At 48.3% G+C, this 19,276-nt stretch overlaps 1 long non-coding RNA gene across 2 annotated transcripts; it reads right to left on the bottom strand.

Annotated features, from left to right (window-relative positions):
• Positions 1-6,710: 6,710 nt before the first annotated feature.
• LOC125119079 (uncharacterized) lies at positions 6,711-15,478 on the bottom strand. 2 transcript variants are annotated; one of them, XR_007133023.1, is made up of 3 exons: positions 15,310-15,478; positions 9,150-9,216; positions 6,711-6,757 (listed from the first exon to the last, which is right to left on the bottom strand). It is a non-coding gene; the product is annotated as an uncharacterized LOC125119079 (long non-coding RNA). The 2 variants fall into 2 exon arrangements; XR_007133024.1 differs by lacking the exon at positions 6,711-6,757 and adding an exon at positions 6,968-6,988.
• Between the last annotated feature and the right edge of the window lie 3,798 nt (positions 15,479-19,276).

The following is a 19,276-nucleotide window of genomic DNA, read 5'->3' as shown; positions in this document are numbered from 1 at the left end:
CATCAAACTGGAAAGCTTTTGCACAGCAAAGGAACCCAAAGAAAACAAAAAGACAACTTTCAGAATGGGAGAAAAATAGTTTCAAATACCATGCAACTGGACAAGGCTTAATCTCTAGAATATATAAACAACTGATACAACCCAACAGCAAAAAAGCCAATCACCCAATGGAAAAATGGGCAAAGACCTGAATAGACATTTCTCCAGGAAGATATACAGATGGCCAGCAAACACAAGAAAAAATGCTCAACATCGCTGATTATTAAGAGAAATGCAAATCAAAAACTCATACCATTCAGAATGGCCATCATTAATACATCCACAAATAACAAGTGCTAGAGGGGGTGTGGAGAAAAGGGAACCCCCTTCTGCACTGTTGGTGGGAATGGAAACTGGTACAGCCACTATGGAGAACAGTTTGGAGATACCTTAGAAATCTATACATAGAACTTCCATACGACCCCACAATCCCACTCTTGGGCATATATCCGGACAAAACTCTACCTAAAAGAGACACATGCACCCATGTTCATTGCAGCACTATTCCCAATAGCCAGGACATGGAAACAACTCAAATGTCCATCGACAGAGGATTGGATTCAGAAGAGGTGGTATATATATACAATGGAATACTACTCAGCCATAAAAAAGAATGACATAATGCCATTTGCAGCAACATGGATGGAACTAGAGATTCTCATCCTGAGTGAAATGAGCCACAAGACAAAGACAAATACCATATGATATCACTTATAACTGGAATCTAATATCCAGCACAAATGAACATCTCCTCAGAAAAGAAAAGCATGGACTTGGAGAAAAAAACTTGTGGCTGCCCAATGGGAGAGGGAGGGAGTGGGAGCTTGGGCTTATCAGACACAACTTAGAATAGATTTACAAGGAGATCCTGCTGAGTAGCATTGAGAAATATGTCTAGAAACTCATGTTGCAACAGAACAATAGGTGGGGGAAAAATGTAAATGTAATGTAAACATGTAAGGATAACGTGATCCCCTTGCCTGTACAATGGGAAAATGAAATTAAAAATTTAAAAAAATAGAATGGAAATATCCAAAAAAAAAATAAGTCCATTTTTGATTCAAATATCATGCCCATCCATTTCTACTATCCCTGAATCACCAGACACTCAGATAAAACCACTGAAATGTGAGATTTAAACTTATTATAAACAAAGTAATGTTTTCATGTTTCATGTGGAACTTGTATTTTGGTAGTGTCCTATAAATACAATTTATCTCTTCACAAATATTGTTTATTTCAAGTAATTTTCCAATTTGTCACAATTTTTTAAATTATTACAGTTACTTGTATTTATAGCATGAATAAATTTCTTTCATTTGCCAAAAATATCAGTAAATATTTTATTTCTGGCTTTGAGAAAGAAATGTCGGAAAGATATAATGTCTATTATTCATATGAAGGGTTCAATACATCTTTAAGAAAATATTTTACTAATTAGGAAAATAACTATAGTGTTTCAAGACAAATTTTTCTATTAAACAATTTTGAATACTTCTAAAGATGCATATCAAAAGGAGACAATGAATATTTTAGGAAAGGATGCAGCTTTTCCCCCCAGAAGTTATATACCATCAGAAATATGCCAGTCCATTCATAAAATGAGCTGAATATTGTGTAAAGCATACATGGTAATTTATGCTTCATATAAAAAGCTCAGAACACTTTTTTGACTAATGAAAAATGTTTTATTGTCTTAAAAATGCTTAAAAGGTTGTCTGTATCCACATTCAAAAAAGGTTCAGGAATTCCCGTCATGGCACAGTGGTTATCGAATCCAACTAGGAACCATGAGGTTGCAGATTCGATCCCTGGCCTTGCTCAGCGGGTTAAGGATCCGGCATTGCCGTGAGCTGTGGTGTAGGTTGCAGACGCGGGCTCAGATCCTGAGTTGCTGTCGCTGTGGTGTAGGCCAGCTGCTACAGCTCTGATTGGAACCCTAGCCGGGAACCTCCATATGCCATGGGTGCAGCCCAAGAAGTGGCAAAACAAACAAAACAAAAAAGGTTCATACATTGGCATTTGGTTAACATATCTCAAGTCTATTTTTTATACTTCCACCTCCATTTTTTTTTCATTTCCTTTGTTCCTTGTAATTTTTTCTTGTTAAAGAACAAGACTGCTTTATCCTGTAGAGTTTCCCATTATCTATATTTTGAGACTTGCATCCCTGTGAGGTTAATAATTTCCCCTATTTAATGAGAGCTGATAAGATTCTAGTTAGTTGTTTGCTTGTTTCTTTGTTTTGTGAGAGTATAGGTATTACTGGATGCTTCCATCATGGATAATAATGTCTGTATTGTCTATCATTTTACGATATCAGCAGCCACTGATAGATCCATTGCTTAGATCCAGTAATTCATCAGGTTTGCTAAAATCGTTACATTCTTTTTCTCCTTAATGAAATTTTATTACATTTACAGGTGTACAATAATCACGACAACCAAACAATAAAGAACATTTTTGAAGTGGTCATGATGGTGCACCAATGATTAATCCATTTGAACAGATTAGATTTATGATGTGTCTATTTATCCAACAATGAACCTGTAGGTGTTTGCTGGGAAAGAATGGCACATTCAGTAGATGTTAGTTAAAGCACATTAAATGAACTTTGTAATGAAATAACTTTGTAAATGTCCTAGTACTGATTTCAGTAGTGGGAGTAATTACTGAGTTTTGATATAGATTCAATTTGCCAAGGGGATTGACCAAGCAATTGATGGGCCTTTTTTTGTTAAAAACAATCTTCCTAAAGTTTCATTAAACAGTTTTTAAAATGGATGACTATTTATAACAATTGACTCAGGTAAATGATGTAGAAATGACGAAATAAGGCCAACTTTAAGTATATCATTGTTACATGCATAGTATCATGAACAGTCTAATGAAATCCTGCTCACCTATAAATAGAATGAGTTACTATACTTAAAGCCTGCATATTTGTGTCCCCCCAAATTATATTCTATGTTGGCACCCCAAATTTCAGTGCGATAGTACAAAGAGGTGGGGCCTTTGGTAGGCAATTAATTTATGAGGGTGGAGTCCCTCTAGGAGGAAGAGAGCTCCACTTTTTTTCTCTGTTTTTGTTGTGCAATGATGCATGAGAAAAATGACCCTGTGTAAATCAGAAACATGGCATTCATCAGAACCTGACTTTGTTGCACCTGATCCTGAACTTTCAACCTTTAGAAATATGAGAAACAAAAAATTATTGTTGAAGCCGCCTCATTCAGAATATTCTGTTGCAGCAGTCCAAACTCACTAAAACAGCTATCTCTATTGATTTTGAGAGTAAGATATCTTTCTTGTTATTTCTCTGATAGTAAAGAGTTGCAGATATTTCAAGAAAAAAAGCACTGCACTAGACAGTATTAAATTGGCAAGGAAAACTTTATTCAATACTTTGTGATAAAGGTCAAGATTATTGCAAGGACAGAGATTGAACTCAGCTCCTCTGAAACATTAAGGGGGGTGTTTGTAAACAGAGAGTGAACTAATTCAAAAGTACTCCAGGTCCTTAGCCTGAAGGGCGGGCTTCTGTGCTTACTAACTGGTATTAATGGAAGTTAGGGTCTACCTTTGCATAGAGACTGGCATAAAGGGGCCTTATCTTTCTTAATTATTACTTTGAGGATGGAAGGCTCCCAGGTTTTTGAACAACATATTCCTAGGTTGTAAAATTTTCACATATCCAAGGGACAGAGATGGAATTTATATTTTTGCTTTCTTATGTAAATGCTCCAAGATAATGAAGAAAGAAAAAAAAACATTATTTGAAGTTTAGTTAAGCTGTGGGAGTATTAAGCCCCTTTTCTTGCCTGTAAATATTTGACAGTAAGGCAAAGCCCAACAAAAATTAAATATGTTGACCTGATAATAGATGCACTGCTGATCATTCTACCTTTTGGATTATACATGAGGAACATATGTATTAATGAAGTAGCAAAAATAAAACCTAAACATTTCTCATAATACCTTATTAACATATAATTAATAATTCTATATTTAAATGAGGAATAAATACAACATAACAACAACTACAAATCACAGTGTCTGGTGTTTTTCTACATGATAATTAGAGTATATTTTCCGATGCTGTCAAAAGCTTAACAGTGTAAGTGGCTGGAAATAATATTTGGGCATGCCAGACTTTCTCTATGGCTTGAGATCCCACCATGACACCAGATCCCTGAACACATTTACAAGGCCACTTATTTCTTATTCTCAAGCATATTATCCAGGGCAAAGTTAAAGAAATTTTATCAATATGTGGCAGTATATGCTGTATGGCATTAGGATGGTAACTAAATACATTCTAGAGTACCTGATATCACTTATTTCTCAGTGAACATATGTCCTATATAATATAATTTGCTGGCTATAAGAGGTCTTGGTCTTAGTTTTAAGTCTAAAAATTATTATACTGTACGACACTGTATAAGCTATTTAACGCCTTTATGCATGAGCATCTTATACATAAAATTGAATTAACCATGACACCTACTTTCATACATGTTCTGAGAAATACATGATACTTTTGTATGAATGCTAATTACAGTTTCAGTGTATATAAGGTGCTCAACACATGAGCTCTCTAGCTAGTAATTGTATCAAGTGATAATAGCAACAGTAATACTCAAAAACCTCTCAAAATACTTCTTACACTGTACTTTGATACTATGTTTAATTCCTCAACTATCTTATTTCAAATATGTGACCTTCATGTGTAATATGGCTGAAGTCTTTAACGTCTTTATGCTATCTGTAACATCCCATAGGTAATTTTGAATAATGTAATGAGAAATTGTTTTTCCTTGACTAGCAAACACTATGCTCTTTCTTAGGCAATCTGTGAGTTTGTCCTTTACCCTTTTTGTAAGATGTAAAATCAGAGAATCTTTATGAGGAACAGACCATCTACATAAAATAATTCACTCTTAGATAGCACTTTATTCTCTTTTGTGGTCATGGTCCACTGTAATAGTTTTAAAAGAATTCAATACGTTAGGAGGAAATGAGAATACATGAAGTGCATCTCAGGGCATATTAAAAATGTTATGACTTTCCTAAGTAGAAATAGAACATTCCTAAGTAGAAATTCACAAAATAATTTGAGGAAATTAATAGAAAAAGCTGAATTTACCTTACCAAAATAAAGAAAATCAAATGGTGGTATTTTATTTTTAAATTACCTAACTTACAATATACTTAGTATATATACATATATGTGTATATATATATGTGTGTATATATGTACTATATAATGTAGAAATTTGAAGTGATATCTTAATAAGGAATGTCTTTTTTTTTTTTTTCTTTTCAGGGCTGCAATTGTGGCATATGGAAGTTCCCAGGCTAGGCGTTGAAATCAGAGCTACAGCTGCTGGCCTATTTCATAGCCACAGCAACACAGGATCCAAGCTGTGTCTGCGACCTACATCACAGCTCACAGCAACACCAGATCCCCGACCCACTGAGCAAGGCCACAGATTGAACCTGCATCCTCATGGATACTGGCTCAGACTCATTTCCACCGCCCCACAACATGAACTCCCAGAAGGTTACTTATTAGAGTGTTTATATAGAACACAATTGCATAGAGTTGCATGATCAATATCCAATCAACCTCCCTTGATAAATGGTGGTATAATAGCTGAAAGGTCTATTCATTTAAAAAAAGTAAGTAATAACAGCAAAAAAATGTGACCAGAGCTTTAGATGATAAATTATAATTGTATCAATGAGTAAAATACCCAGGAATAAGTTTAGCAAAGAAAAGTGAGAGATCTTTACACTGTAAATTATAAGACAGTAATGCAGGTCAATTGAAAAAATTAAAAGAAATTAATGGATATTCTGTGCTCACAGGTCAAGTCCTAATACAGTTAAAACACCCATGTTAGCCAGAGCAATACAGAGAGTCATGAAATCTCTATCAAAATTCCAATGGTATCTTTCACAGATCATGTGTACAGAACCAAAAAGGACCCAAATAGGTGAGACAACCTTGAGAAAGACAAAGCTGGATGCTCATGCTCCTTGATTTAAAATTATATTACAAGCTACAACAGTCAAAACAATACAGTATTGACATAAAAACAGAGAGAGATGAATGCAATAGAAGAGAAAACCCAAAAATAAACCCACATATCAATGATCAATTAGTTTATGACAAAGGAAGCAAGACTATAAGGCAGAAAGTATAGTCTCTTCAACAAACATGTTGGGAAAAGTGAACAGCCATGTGCACAAATAAAACTGAACCTTTCTTATATCATACACAAAAAATCAACTCAAAATGGTTCACATATTTAAACACAGAGTAGGAAACAAAAAATTCCTAGAAGAAAACAACTGCTGCGGGTACATTCTTTGACCCAAGAATTTGACAATGATCTTGGCATGATTTTTTGGATTCACAACTAAAAGCAAAGACAACAAAACAAAATTAACTAATTGGGACTACCTCAAACTTAAAAGCTATGCATTGCAAAGGAAACAATATAAAAATGAAAAGTCAATCTATGGACTTGGAGAAAATATTTGAGAATCACATGTCTGACAGGAGGGGTTAATATCCAAAAAAGAGTTGAGTTAGTTTAAGTCCTACCTTCAAAGGGCACTTGTTCAGACACACTTGATAATCTGAGGAGTTACTTGCTATTTCAATGCCATGGAAATCCAGTACTTTCCACTTAGGACCTTCCAAAAATACCTGCAGATGTAAAACTACCCTTAGCTGCCATTTTTGGTGGTCTTGTTCTTGGAAACACTTTGGTGCTCTGGTCTGTTTCATTCATAGTTGTGTGAAGGAACAGCAATCTACTCTAGGTACCCGTCAAGCAAAATATATTTAGTGTAGAGAATTGGTACTTTAAAAAGCATCAGAAGCCATGGGGGAGTGAAAGTCACTAGATTCTTCTGTGTTACTTTTTTCAGTTGTGATCTAAATAACCAAAAGTTTCTCTCATGACACATCATAAAGTGACTGGAAATCTCCACTGATTATTAAGGTGTTCCTAGTATTTCTGTAGTTAAGACAGAATAACTTGCTGCTCCTATGATGTGTGGCTACAGGGATCAACTTAAGGGGAGAAAATAATTCTGTGAAATAAAAGGAAAAAAGAAAAGTAAAAAGAAAAAAAAATCCTCTACATAGACTCATGGATGTCCACCTCAGGGTTATGACACCAAATGACATGTAAAATACAAGAAAGACTGTTGTGCTTTGATTCGGATTTTTAGAAATATTTTCCAAATGACTCAATGCAAAAGATACGTTCGTTACCCCTGGGAATGTTAGAGCTATCTAGCAGACATTACCCTCCTCCTCCCACATCTTAAAGTCTGTCAAAGGAATACAGATAAGGAATCAGAGTCACAACCTAATGACATACCTCTATACTTGCGGAGGACATGGAGAGAAATATTAGTAAGTTTAATTTTAGATTTTAAAAAGAAACACAGACCCATATAATTATGTCATTCACCTAATCAATACCCTTTAGTAGGAGTATTCCCACCGCTCCTAGGATAAAACCCCAAATAATTAAGGGGGCCGCCATCCAGCCTCAGTTCCAATACTCTCCCCTTGTTTAAGATGCTCTAGTCCTAGGAGACGCCTATCAGTGCTTCAAGTCCCTTATACATGTTCCTAGCTTCAGGTCCCTGCACATGCTGTTTGTCTCCTCTACCTTGAATACTTCCTCCATTCATTCCTCTTCTGTCTCCTTCTACTCCAGTTGATCCTTCCAGTTCTCATCACTTCTTCAGGGGAGCCTTCCCTGACATTTCAGACAGGGTCAGGTCCTCCTCTTACAAGTACTTATAGAACCCTGATTTTTCCTTTATGGCTCTTATCTCAATTTGCACTTTGCTATTTATAGGCAGGATTAGTAAGGTCTGTTACCACTTCTCCTAGACTGTAAGCTCCCTGAAAGCAGGACTCTTGTCTGTCTTGCTACACCATGGCATTACTAGGAGTTCAGTAAACATTTGTGAAATAAATGTCCCCTGTTAATCAGAATGGACCTTAGCTCAGCACTAGCTCCATTTGCCTCTCCATTCCAACCCATGCCATCAGATAAGCAACCTCAATGACTACTGATGACTCAGCCCACAGTTCTAATCTCACTCTCCCTTGATCTCCACTACTTGTAAACCTCTGACCACATGCCACTTCACATGGCATTTACAGCTCTTAAAAGGTCCTAGACCACTCTGTACATTGCTCCACTTCAGAACTCCTGAACTCCACTGACCCATTCTCTGCCTACAACCTCTCAAACCCTGTGACTTCTAAGTTCTCAGAATACCCACTTCTAATTCTCAAAAGACATCTCACCCTTTGACTTCTCCCATTCTTCAGCTCATTGCCACCCTACTGCTTAACTCCCTATCAAGTCTAGATACCATGGTCCATCACTTCATGCACTCATGGTAGCAGTATCACTGTTGTAATCCATTTTAATCTGCCATTTTACTAAATTACTATGAGTTACCATGGGCCACTCTACACTTAGTACTTCTGGAGCTTCTCACGACATCTACAGGAGTAGAGACCACCACTATCCCCTTTTACAAATGAAGGAAAGGATTCTTTCTGTCTTCTTAGGGCCAAGCCCACGACACATGGAGTTCCTAGGATAGGGGTCAAATCGGAGCTACAGCTGCTGGCCTACGCTGCAGCAATGCAGGATTCAGGCCACTGCCTGCAACCCATGCTACAGCTCAGGGCAACATGAGATCCTTAACCCACTGAGAAAGGCTAGGGATTGAACCTCATGGACACTAGTCAGATTCGTCTCTGCGAAGCCATAACGGGGATGCCAAGATAAAGGATTCTTAAGTGAAATAACTTGTCCAAGCTCACACCAACAGCGACAAAGCAGAGTGGGGTTACTATCCGAACGAGATGTGTGCAACATCAAGGACTGTGCTCTGAACCAGTCGGTAACTGTAGCTCAGAGGAAATAAGGGAGAATGAAATGGAAGGAAAGCAGGCAAGTGTGAAGACTTGGAGACCCAGGCAACAATCCAGTTGGGAGCTAATGGTGAACTAAGCTGAATCTCTCAGAACATCACAAAAAACTTAAAGGGCCACTTACTTCAGGCTTGTGACTTCACAAGATGGACCTGGTGGGCTTAGGCTGAAAACGGTACAGCTAGGTATGCCTAGAAGAAACCAAAAAGAAATCAGCAGTTTAATACAGTCTTTCTTAATACAATTTGTACTTTATCTGGAAATACATGTATATACTGGTACTTCCAGGCACGATGCCATGCACTAAATCCTTCCAATCTCAGTCACACTTCCAACTATGCTGTGAGCTATTCTCCCATTTTATAAATGAAGAAAGTCAGGTGGAGGAAACTCAGGGAAATTGCTTCTCATCCCAATTACTTAATAGTAAAGAAAGGATCAGAACCCCAATCCGCTGCTCTCCTAGTCACCCAACCCGGGGTAAGGGTCACACCTCCCCCACTATACCAAGGCTGTGGAGACCATAGGACAGGGGGTGGGGGGATTAGACCAGTGTGCATCTCTAAGCCCCACGCTTCAACTTTAGCCAGAGCAGTGGGCTGACAAGCACATCTGAGGCCAGTGCCCAGATCTCTGCTGACCAGCGGGAGGCTCATGGGGCCTGGTGGTGAGGCTCCTTGCCCATTGCTGCAGGCTGGCTGGGGAAGAACAAGGGCCCCCATGTGGCCCTACCCTGGGGAATGACCCCTTGGTAGAATTTTCCCCCCTCTGAAGGTGCCACGTCACAGATGTCAGATGACCCGGCCTCCAAGCCACCTGAAGCCCAAAAGGGGCCCACAGAGAAAGACTGCAAAGGTGCAGTCACCTGTTCTATTCTGTCCCCGTGTCACAGAGTCACCAGACGCAGGAGCCAATAGCAAAGTCACCCATTTTGCTTTGCTCCGCTTTTTCAGGCCTAGCCTGGGGTCTACAGAGAGCCATTCAGGGGGCCTGGAACCAGCATGTTTTTATAATTTTTTTGAGGAGATAGTCAATAGCTGCCCTTAGATTATCAAACAGATAAATGCTCTCCTGCATCACAAAAAGTAAGTTAACTTGAACTTGTCAGCTAGAATTCCCCTGACATCCTTACCTCAGTCCCCCACCCTCGCTCGAGGTGTCCCTCAGCATTCCCTTCTGCTCTCCCCTACCACCCACGAACACAACCCCCACCCAGATAATCCCAAACAGGCATGCAAAACACTCAAGCAGGTCCCCGCCCCCCTCCCCTTTCCCCACACTCCCACACTCGCGCATTCTGCCCCACTTCCTGAAATCATTCTTCAGATTTTCGAAGAGATTCTCTCTACCCACTTCCCCTTCTAAAAAAATAACCTCACTTGAAGCTGGCTGCTGGGGCTCCACTGACATGCTTACCTCAGTCCCCCATGCTCGCTCAAGTTCCCCCTCAGCATTCTTCCCTTCTCCCCTAGACCCCACCCATGAAACCCCCACCATACAAGCACCACATGGAAGTGAGTACCGCCCCACTAGTCCCTCCCCGCAATCACGCATTACACCCAGCCATTCCCGGGAAATTTCCTCAGATTTTCAAAGAGATCCTGTCTATACTCCACCTCACGAAAAGAAAATCTCAATTGAAGATGTTAGCTGGAGCTCTGCTGACATCCATATTTCACTCCATCAGGCTAGAGGGCTGTGTCCCTTGGCATTCCCTTCCCGCAAGGCAAGGGGGCTATGTCCCCTGGCATTCCCTGCGGCTCTTCCCTCCCAACCCTGCACGAAAAACCAACGCATGTGCTGCACCTAAGCGGGTCCCCACACCCCTAGGCCCTCCTTGCACACCCACAGTTACCCCCAACCTTCTTGGGATCCCTCTTCAACTTTTCCAAGGGATCCTAACCATATTTTAACTTTGTTAAAAAAAAAAAAAAAAAAAAAAAAAAACCCTAAAGTGAACCTGTCAGCCAGAGCTCCGCTGACATCCTTACCTCAGTCCTCCATGCTCCCTATGTCCCTCAGCGTTCTCTTCCCCTCTCCCTTCACTCCTGCTCCAGCGCTGCACACTTGCTGGTCCCCGCTGCCCTGGACACTCCCCGCACTCGCCTGTTGCCCGCCCCCTTCCAGATAGTCTTCCTCAGCTTTTCAAAGAGATCCTGCCCACCCTCTTCCCCTTCTCCAAACAAAAGCTAACCGGAAATGGCAGCGCCAGCTCCGCTGACATCCTTAACTCTGTCCCCCACGCTCGCTCGCCGTGTCCCTCAGCTCTCCCTTCCCCTGCACGCACGCAACCCCCAAGCTTGCTCTGCAGGCCAGTGGGTGCCTAGCCCCCTCGCCCCTCCCCACACTCGACCGTCCGCACCCCACCCCACCCAAACTCCTCTTCTAGGAGCTTTCCTCAAATTGGGAAAGCTCCTATCCACCCTCTTCCCCCTACTCAAAAACAACCGAAGTTGAACCTGTCAGCGGGAGCTCCAATGACATCCTTACCTCAGTTCCCTACGCTCTTGGTCACCCTCACCATTCCCTCCCCTCTCCCTTCCCTCGCACCCACTCAAACCCCAAACATGCACCCTGCACGCATGCGATGCACGCAAGCGGCTCCCCGCCCCTCTCACGACCTCCTGCACTCCTGCGGCCCTCTCCCTCCCTGAGCTCGCGCCTCAACTTCTGAAAGGGATCCTACCCACCCTCTTTCCCCTTCTCAAGGAAAGAAAAACAAAACCTAACTTGAACCTGTCCCCTGCAGCTCCGCTGACCTCCTTACCTCAGTCCCCCAGGATCACAGCGCCCCTCCGGATTCGCTCCGCTCTCCCTTCGCCTCCAGGCACGCAACCCCCACGCACGCACTGCAAGCAAGCCGGTCCCAGCCCCCCTCCCCCTTCCCTGCCTCCTCAACAACCCCCCCCCACTTCCTGCGACCTTTCCTCACCATTTCGAAAGAACCCTATCCACCCTCTTCCACCGTCCCCCCCCCCAAAACCTCACTTCAACCTGTCAGCTGCAGCTCGGCTGACCTCCTTACCTCCATCCCCCACGCTCGTGGTGTCCCTCCGCATTCCCTCCGCTCTCCTTTCCCCTGTACCCACGCAACACCCACACATGCATCCCCCATGCATGCGCTGCACCTACGCGGGTCCCTCACCACCCCCCTCGCACTCCCACGGTTCCCCCTACCCTTCCTGGGATCGCGTCTCAACTTTTCAAAAGAATCCTACCCACCCTCTTCCCCCTTCTTCAAAAACAGTACACAGAACAACAACAACAAAAAACCCTAAGGTGAACCTGTCCCCTGCACCTCCCCTGACAGCCTGACCTCCATCCCCCACGCTCTCAGTGACCCTCAGCTTTCCCTCTGCTCTCCCTTCCCCCGCACCCGCTCAACCCCCAAACACGCACCCCAGTCCGCACGTGAGATGCACGCAAGCGGCTCCCCGCCCTCCTGCACTTACACTGCCCTGTCCCTTCCTGAGCTCTTTCCTCAACTTTGGAAAGGGATCCTACCCACCCTCTTCCCCCTTCTCAAAACACAAAAAAACAAACCCTCAAGGGAACCTGTCAGCTGGAGCTCCGCTGACATTCCTTACCTCCCTCCCCAGGCTCAAGTGGTCCCTTCCTAGTCGCTCTACTCTCCCTTTGCCTGCACACCTACACACGCACCCCCACAGGCAGGCACAGCAGCAAGCGCATCCCCGCCCCCTCGCCCCTCCCTGCCTCCCCACTTACACCTCCCCTTCCTGGGAGCTCTCCTCAACAATTCAAAGGACCCCTACCCACCCTCTTCCTCTTTCTCAAAAAACAAAGACAGACACAAAAACAAACCCTCAAGGGAACCTGTCAGCTGGAGCTCTGCTGACATTCCTTACCTCCCTCCCTGAGGCTCAAGTGGTCCTTTCCTGGTTACTCTGCTCTCCCTTTACCTGCACACCAATGCACGCACCCCCACAGGCAGGCACAGCAGCAACCGCGTCACCCCCCCCCACCCCTCCTTGCCTCCACACATACCCCCACCCTTCCTGGGACCTCTCCTCAACATTTGAAAGGAACCCTATCTACTCTCTTCCACCTTCCCCCCCAAAAAACATAACTGCAAACTGGCAGCCAGAGACCCTATGACAGCTTCACCTCCTTCCCACACGATCCCGCTGGAGGGGTCCTTCAGCAGTCATTCCTCTCTCCCTTACCCTGCCGGCACGCAGCCCCCAGGCAGGCGCTGCACCTAAGCGGGTCCCCGCCCTCCTCGAACTCCCAAGATTCCCCCGACCCGTCAGGGGATAATTACTCCCCATTCCAATTGGATCCTACAATTCTCAAAACCATCCTCCCTGGAAGCTGTCAGCTGCACCTCCACTAACATCCTAACCTCTCTCCCCCAGCCTGCCAGTGTCCCTCAACAATCCCTTCCGCTCTCCTCTCTGCCCCAAGAGCGCACGCACGCAACCCCCACCATGCAAGCCCTTGGGTCCCTGCACCCCTCCACCCTCCCACCCACTTCACCCCCCCTCTTCATAACCTCTTTAATCTGGTCTGGAAAGGGACCCTCTCCACCCTCCTCCCCTTCGCAAAATAAAATGAAAACCAGCACTCTTACCTCTCAGCTCAGGTCCACTGACAGCCTTACTGCACTCCCTCAGGCGCCACGGCTCCCTCAGCCTACCCTTCCACTCTCGCCTCTGACACACGCACAGAACACGCAGGCACGCAACGCACACCACGCAGGCGCCACACGCAAGCGAGTGGCCGCCCCCCTCCACCCTCCGAGCACTCGCCCCTTCAGGCCACCCTCCCCTGGTCAACTTTCCTGAGCTTTTTAGCGTGACTCTCTCCAACCCCTCCACCCCTTCTCAAAAAAACCAAACCAAAAAAAAAAAAAAACCAAACGAAAAAACGAACTATTAACTGTCAGCTGCACCTCAGCTAACATCCTTACTGCACTTCCTCAGGCTCTAGGTGTCCCTCAGCATTCCAGTAGGCTCGCCTGTCCCTCTAAAGCACTCACTCACGATCCCCACAACACACTCCCCACAAGAAAGTGGATACCTAAACACATCAAACTTCCCAGCACTCACCCCTTCAACCCCCTTCCTGAGGTCTTTCCTCAGGTTTCTAAAGGGACTAACACCACCCTCTTCCCCTTCTCAAGAAACAACCCCTCACTGTTACCTCTCAGCTGGAGCACCAGTGAACATCCTTAATGCACTCCCTCAGGCTCGCGGGGTACCTAAGCATTCCCTGCTGCTCTCTCCCCTTTGCCCCAAGCACAAAACCACCACCAGGCAGGCAGCTCCCCACCCCACTCCACCCTGCCAGCCCTCACACATTCACCACCCCATTCCAGCCATCTTTCCTCAGCTTTTTACAGGGACCCTCTCCACCCTCCGCCCTTTCTCAAAACACAATACAAACAAACAAACAAAACACCCACTATGAACTCTCAGCTCCAACTCAGCTGACATCCTCACTGCACTCCCTCAGGCTCCAGGTGTCCCTCAGCATTCCTGTAGGCGCTCACCTCTGCCTAATGCACGCGCGCGCCATCCCCACCACGCACACCCCACAAGCCAGTGGATCCCTGCTAACATCCACCGACCCAGCACTCACCCCTTCGCCTTCCTCCCTCCGGTGTGGCCTCAGGACTTTAAAGGGACCAACACCACCCTCTCCCCCTTCGCACAACACAACACAAACAACAACAACAAAAAAATAAAAAAATTAAAAAAAAGCAAAACAGACAAAACCTCCAACCCAAAGGAAACAAAAACACCCGCACTGTCACCTGTCAGCTGCAGCTCCCCTGACAGCCTCACTGTACTCCCTCAGGCTCGCGGGGTCCCTCAGCATACATACCCTTCTGCTCTCCCCTCTGCCCCACCAGGCAAGCGGGTCCCCGCCCCCCTCCACCCTCCCAGCCCTCACCCCTTCCCCCCCCCCCCCCCGCTTCCGGCCAGCTTTCCTCAGCTTTCTCCAGGGACCCTCTCCACCCACCCTCTGCCCCTTCTCAAAAACTCGCCTCCCTGGAAGCTGGCAGCTGCAGCTCCACTGGCAGCCTGACCTCTCTCGCACCCCGCCTGCCAGTGTCCCTCAGCAATCCCTTCCGCTCTCCTCTCTGCCCCACGCACGCACGCCCGCCAGCCCCCACCATGCAGGCCCGCGGGTCCCCGCCCCCCTCCCCCCTCCCAGCGCTCACCCCTCCGCCCCCCTTCCTGACCTCCTTCCTCTGGTTGTTCAAAGGACCCGCTCCACCCTCCGCCCCTTCGCCAAACAATCAAAACCAGCACTCTTACCTGTCAGCTGAGGTCCGCTGACAGCCTGACTGCACTCCCTCCGGCGGGCGCCGGGGGTCCCTCAGCATCCCCTTCCGCTCTCGCCTCTGCCCCACGCGCGCAACACCCACGCACGCACACCACGCCACGCACGCCACGCAGGCGCCACACGCATGCGCCTCCCCGCCCCCAGAGACCATCCCACCAGTCGCCCCTTCACACACACGTGCACCCCCCCCCCCAACACGCAGTCTGGCCATCTTCCCTTAGCTTTTTAAATGGACCCACACCACCCTCTGCCCCTTCTCCAAAAAAACAGCGAAAACCACAAACATGATCACGCTCTGACCTGTCAGCTACCGCTCCCCTGACAGCCTTCCTGCACTCCCTCAGGCTCGCGGGGTCCCTCAGCATACATACCCTTCTGCTCTCCCCTCTGCCCCACGCACGAAACCCCCACCACGCACGCCACACACTCACCCGGGTCCCCGCCCCCCTCCACCCTCCCAGCACTCGCCCCTTCAGGCCCACCGCCCGCACCCCCCCCCCACCCCACCCCGGTCCCTCAACTTTCCTTGGCTTTTTCAAGGAACCCTCTCCACCCTCCGCCCCTTCTCAAAAGGTAACACACACACACAAACAAAACACCCACTATGAACTCTCAGCTCCAACTCAGCTGACATCCTCACTGCACTCCCTCAGGCTCCAGGTGTCCCTCAGCATTCCTGTAGGCGCTCACCTCTGCCTAATGCACGCGCGCGCCATCCCCACCACGCACACCCCACAAGCCAGTGGATCCCTGCTAACATCCACCGACCCAGCACTCACCCCTTCGCCTTCCTCCCTCCGGTGTGGCCTCAGGACTTTAAAGGGACCAACACCACCCTCTCCCCCTTCGCACAACACAACACAAACAACAACAACAAAAAAATAAAAAAATTAAAAAAAAGCAAAACAGACAAAACCTCCAACCCAAAGGAAACAAAAACACCCGCACTGTCACCTGTCAGCTGCAGCTCCCCTGACAGCCTCACTGTACTCCCTCAGGCTCGCGGGGTCCCTCAGCATACATACCCTTCTGCTCTCCCCTCTGCCCCACCAGGCAAGCGGGTCCCCGCCCCCCTCCACCCTCCCAGCCCTCACCCCTTCCCCCCCCCCCCCCGCTTCCGGCCAGCTTTCCTCAGCTTTCTCCAGGGACCCTCTCCACCCACCCTCTGCCCCTTCTCAAAAACTCGCCTCCCTGGAAGCTGGCAGCTGCAGCTCCACTGGCAGCCTGACCTCTCTCGCACCCCGCCTGCCAGTGTCCCTCAGCAATCCCTTCCGCTCTCCTCTCTGCCCCACGCACGCACGCCCGCCAGCCCCCACCATGCAGGCCCGCGGGTCCCCGCCCCCCTCCCCCCTCCCAGCGCTCACCCCTCCGCCCCCCTTCCTGACCTCCTTCCTCTGGTTGTTCAAAGGACCCGCTCCACCCTCCGCCCCTTCGCCAAACAATCAAAACCAGCACTCTTACCTGTCAGCTGAGGTCCGCTGACAGCCTGACTGCACTCCCTCCGGCGGGCGCCGGGGGTCCCTCAGCATCCCCTTCCGCTCTCGCCTCTGCCCCACGCGCGCAACACCCACGCACGCACACCACGCCACGCACGCCACGCAGGCGCCACACGCATGCGCCTCCCCGCCCCCAGAGACCATCCCACCAGTCGCCCCTTCACACACACGTGCACCCCCCCCCCCAACACGCAGTCTGGCCATCTTCCCTTAGCTTTTTAAATGGACCCACACCACCCTCTGCCCCTTCTCCAAAAAAAACAGCGAAAACCACAAACATGATCACGCTCTGACCTGTCAGCTACCGCTCCCCTGACAGCCTTCCTGCACTCCCTCAGGCTCGCGGGGTCCCTCAGCATACATACCCTTCTGCTCTCCCCTCTGCCCCACGCACGAAACCCCCACCACGCACGCCACACACTCACCCGGGTCCCCGCCCCCCTCCACCCTCCCAGCACTCGCCCCTTCAGGCCCACCGCCCGCACCCCCCCCCCACCCCACCCCCGTCCCTCAACTTTCCTTGGCTTTTTCAAGGAACCCTCTCCACCCTCCGCCCCTTCTCAAAAGGTAACACACACACACAAACAAAACACCCACTATGAACTCTCAGCTCCAACTCAGCTGACATCCTCACTGCACTCCCTCAGGCTCCAGGTGTCCCTCAGCATTCCTGTAGGCGCTCACCTCTGCCTAATGCACGCGCGCGCCATCCCCACCACGCACACCCCACAAGCCAGTGGATCCCTGCTAACATCCACCGACCCAGCACTCACCCCTTCGCCTTCCTCCCTCCGGTGTGGCCTCAGGACTTTAAAGGGACCAACACCACCCTCTCCCCCTTCGCACAACACAACACAAACAACAACAACAAAAAAATAAAAAAATTAAAAAAAAGCAAAACAGACAAAACCTCCAACCCAAAGGAAACAAAAACACCCGCACTGTCACCTGTCAGCTGCAGCTCCCCTGACAGCCTCACTGTACTCCCTCAGGCTCGCGGGGTCCCTCAGCATACATACCCTTCTGCTCTCCCCTCTGCCCCACCAGGCAAGCGGGTCCCCGCCCCCCCTCCACCCTCCCAGCCCTCACCCCTTCCCCCCCCCCCCCGCTTCCGGCCAGCTTTCCTCAGCTTTCTCCAGGGACCCTCTCCACCCACCCTCTGCCCCTTCTCAAAAACTCGCCTCCCTGGAAGCTGGCAGCTGCAGCTCCACTGGCAGCCTGACCTCTCTCGCACCCCGCCTGCCAGTGTCCCTCAGCAATCCCTTCCGCTCTCCTCTCTGCCCCACGCACGCACGCCCGCCAGCCCCCACCATGCAGGCCCGCGGGTCCCCGCCCCCCTCCCCCCTCCCAGCGCTCACCCCTCCGCCCCCCTTCCTGACCTCCTTCCTCTGGTTGTTCAAAGGACCCGCTCCACCCTCCGCCCCTTCGCCAAACAATCAAAACCAGCACTCTTACCTGTCAGCTGAGGTCCGCTGACAGCCTGACTGCACTCCCTCCGGCGGGCGCCGGGGGTCCCTCAGCATCCCCTTCCGCTCTCGCCTCTGCCCCACGCGCGCAACACCCACGCACGCACACCACGCCACGCACGCCACGCAGGCGCCACACGCATGCGCCTCCCCGCCCCCAGAGACCATCCCACCAGTCGCCCCTTCACACACACGTGCACCCCCCCCCCCCAACACGCAGTCTGGCCATCTTCCCTTAGCTTTTTAAATGGACCCACACCACCCTCTGCCCCTTCTCCAAAAAAAACAGCGAAAACCACAAACATGATCACGCTCTGACCTGTCAGCTACCGCTCCCCTGACAGCCTTCCTGCACTCCCTCAGGCTCGCGGGGTCCCTCAGCATACATACCCTTCTGCTCTCCCCTCTGCCCCACGCACGAAACCCCCACCACGCACGCCACACACTCACCCGGGTCCCCGCCCCCCTCCACCCTCCCAGCACTCGCCCCTTCAGGCCCACCGCCCGCACCCCCCCCCACCCCACCCCCGTCCCTCAACTTTCCTTGGCTTTTTCAAGGAACCCTCTCCACCCTCCGCCCCTTCTCAAAAGGTAACACACACACACAAACAAAACACCCACTATGAACTCTCAGCTCCAACTCAGCTGACATCCTCACTGCACTCCCTCAGGCTCCAGGTGTCCCTCAGCATTCCTGTAGGCGCTCACCTCTGCCTAATGCACGCGCGCGCCATCCCCACCACGCACACCCCACAAGCCAGTGGATCCCTGCTAACATCCACCGACCCAGCACTCACCCCTTCGCCTTCCTCCCTCCGGTGTGGCCTCAGGACTTTAAAGGGACCAACACCACCCTCTCCCCCTTCGCACAACACAACACAAACAACAACAACAAAAAAATAAAAAAATTAAAAAAAAGCAAAACAGACAAAACCTCCAACCCAAAGGAAACAAAAACACCCGCACTGTCACCTGTC

The sequence above is a fragment of the Phacochoerus africanus genome, unplaced genomic scaffold (genome assembly GCF_016906955.1).
Source record: "Phacochoerus africanus isolate WHEZ1 unplaced genomic scaffold, ROS_Pafr_v1 Scaffold_108, whole genome shotgun sequence".
Taxonomy (NCBI): domain Eukaryota; kingdom Metazoa; phylum Chordata; class Mammalia; order Artiodactyla; family Suidae; genus Phacochoerus; species Phacochoerus africanus.
This window is presented reverse-complemented; position numbering and strand designations above follow the sequence as displayed.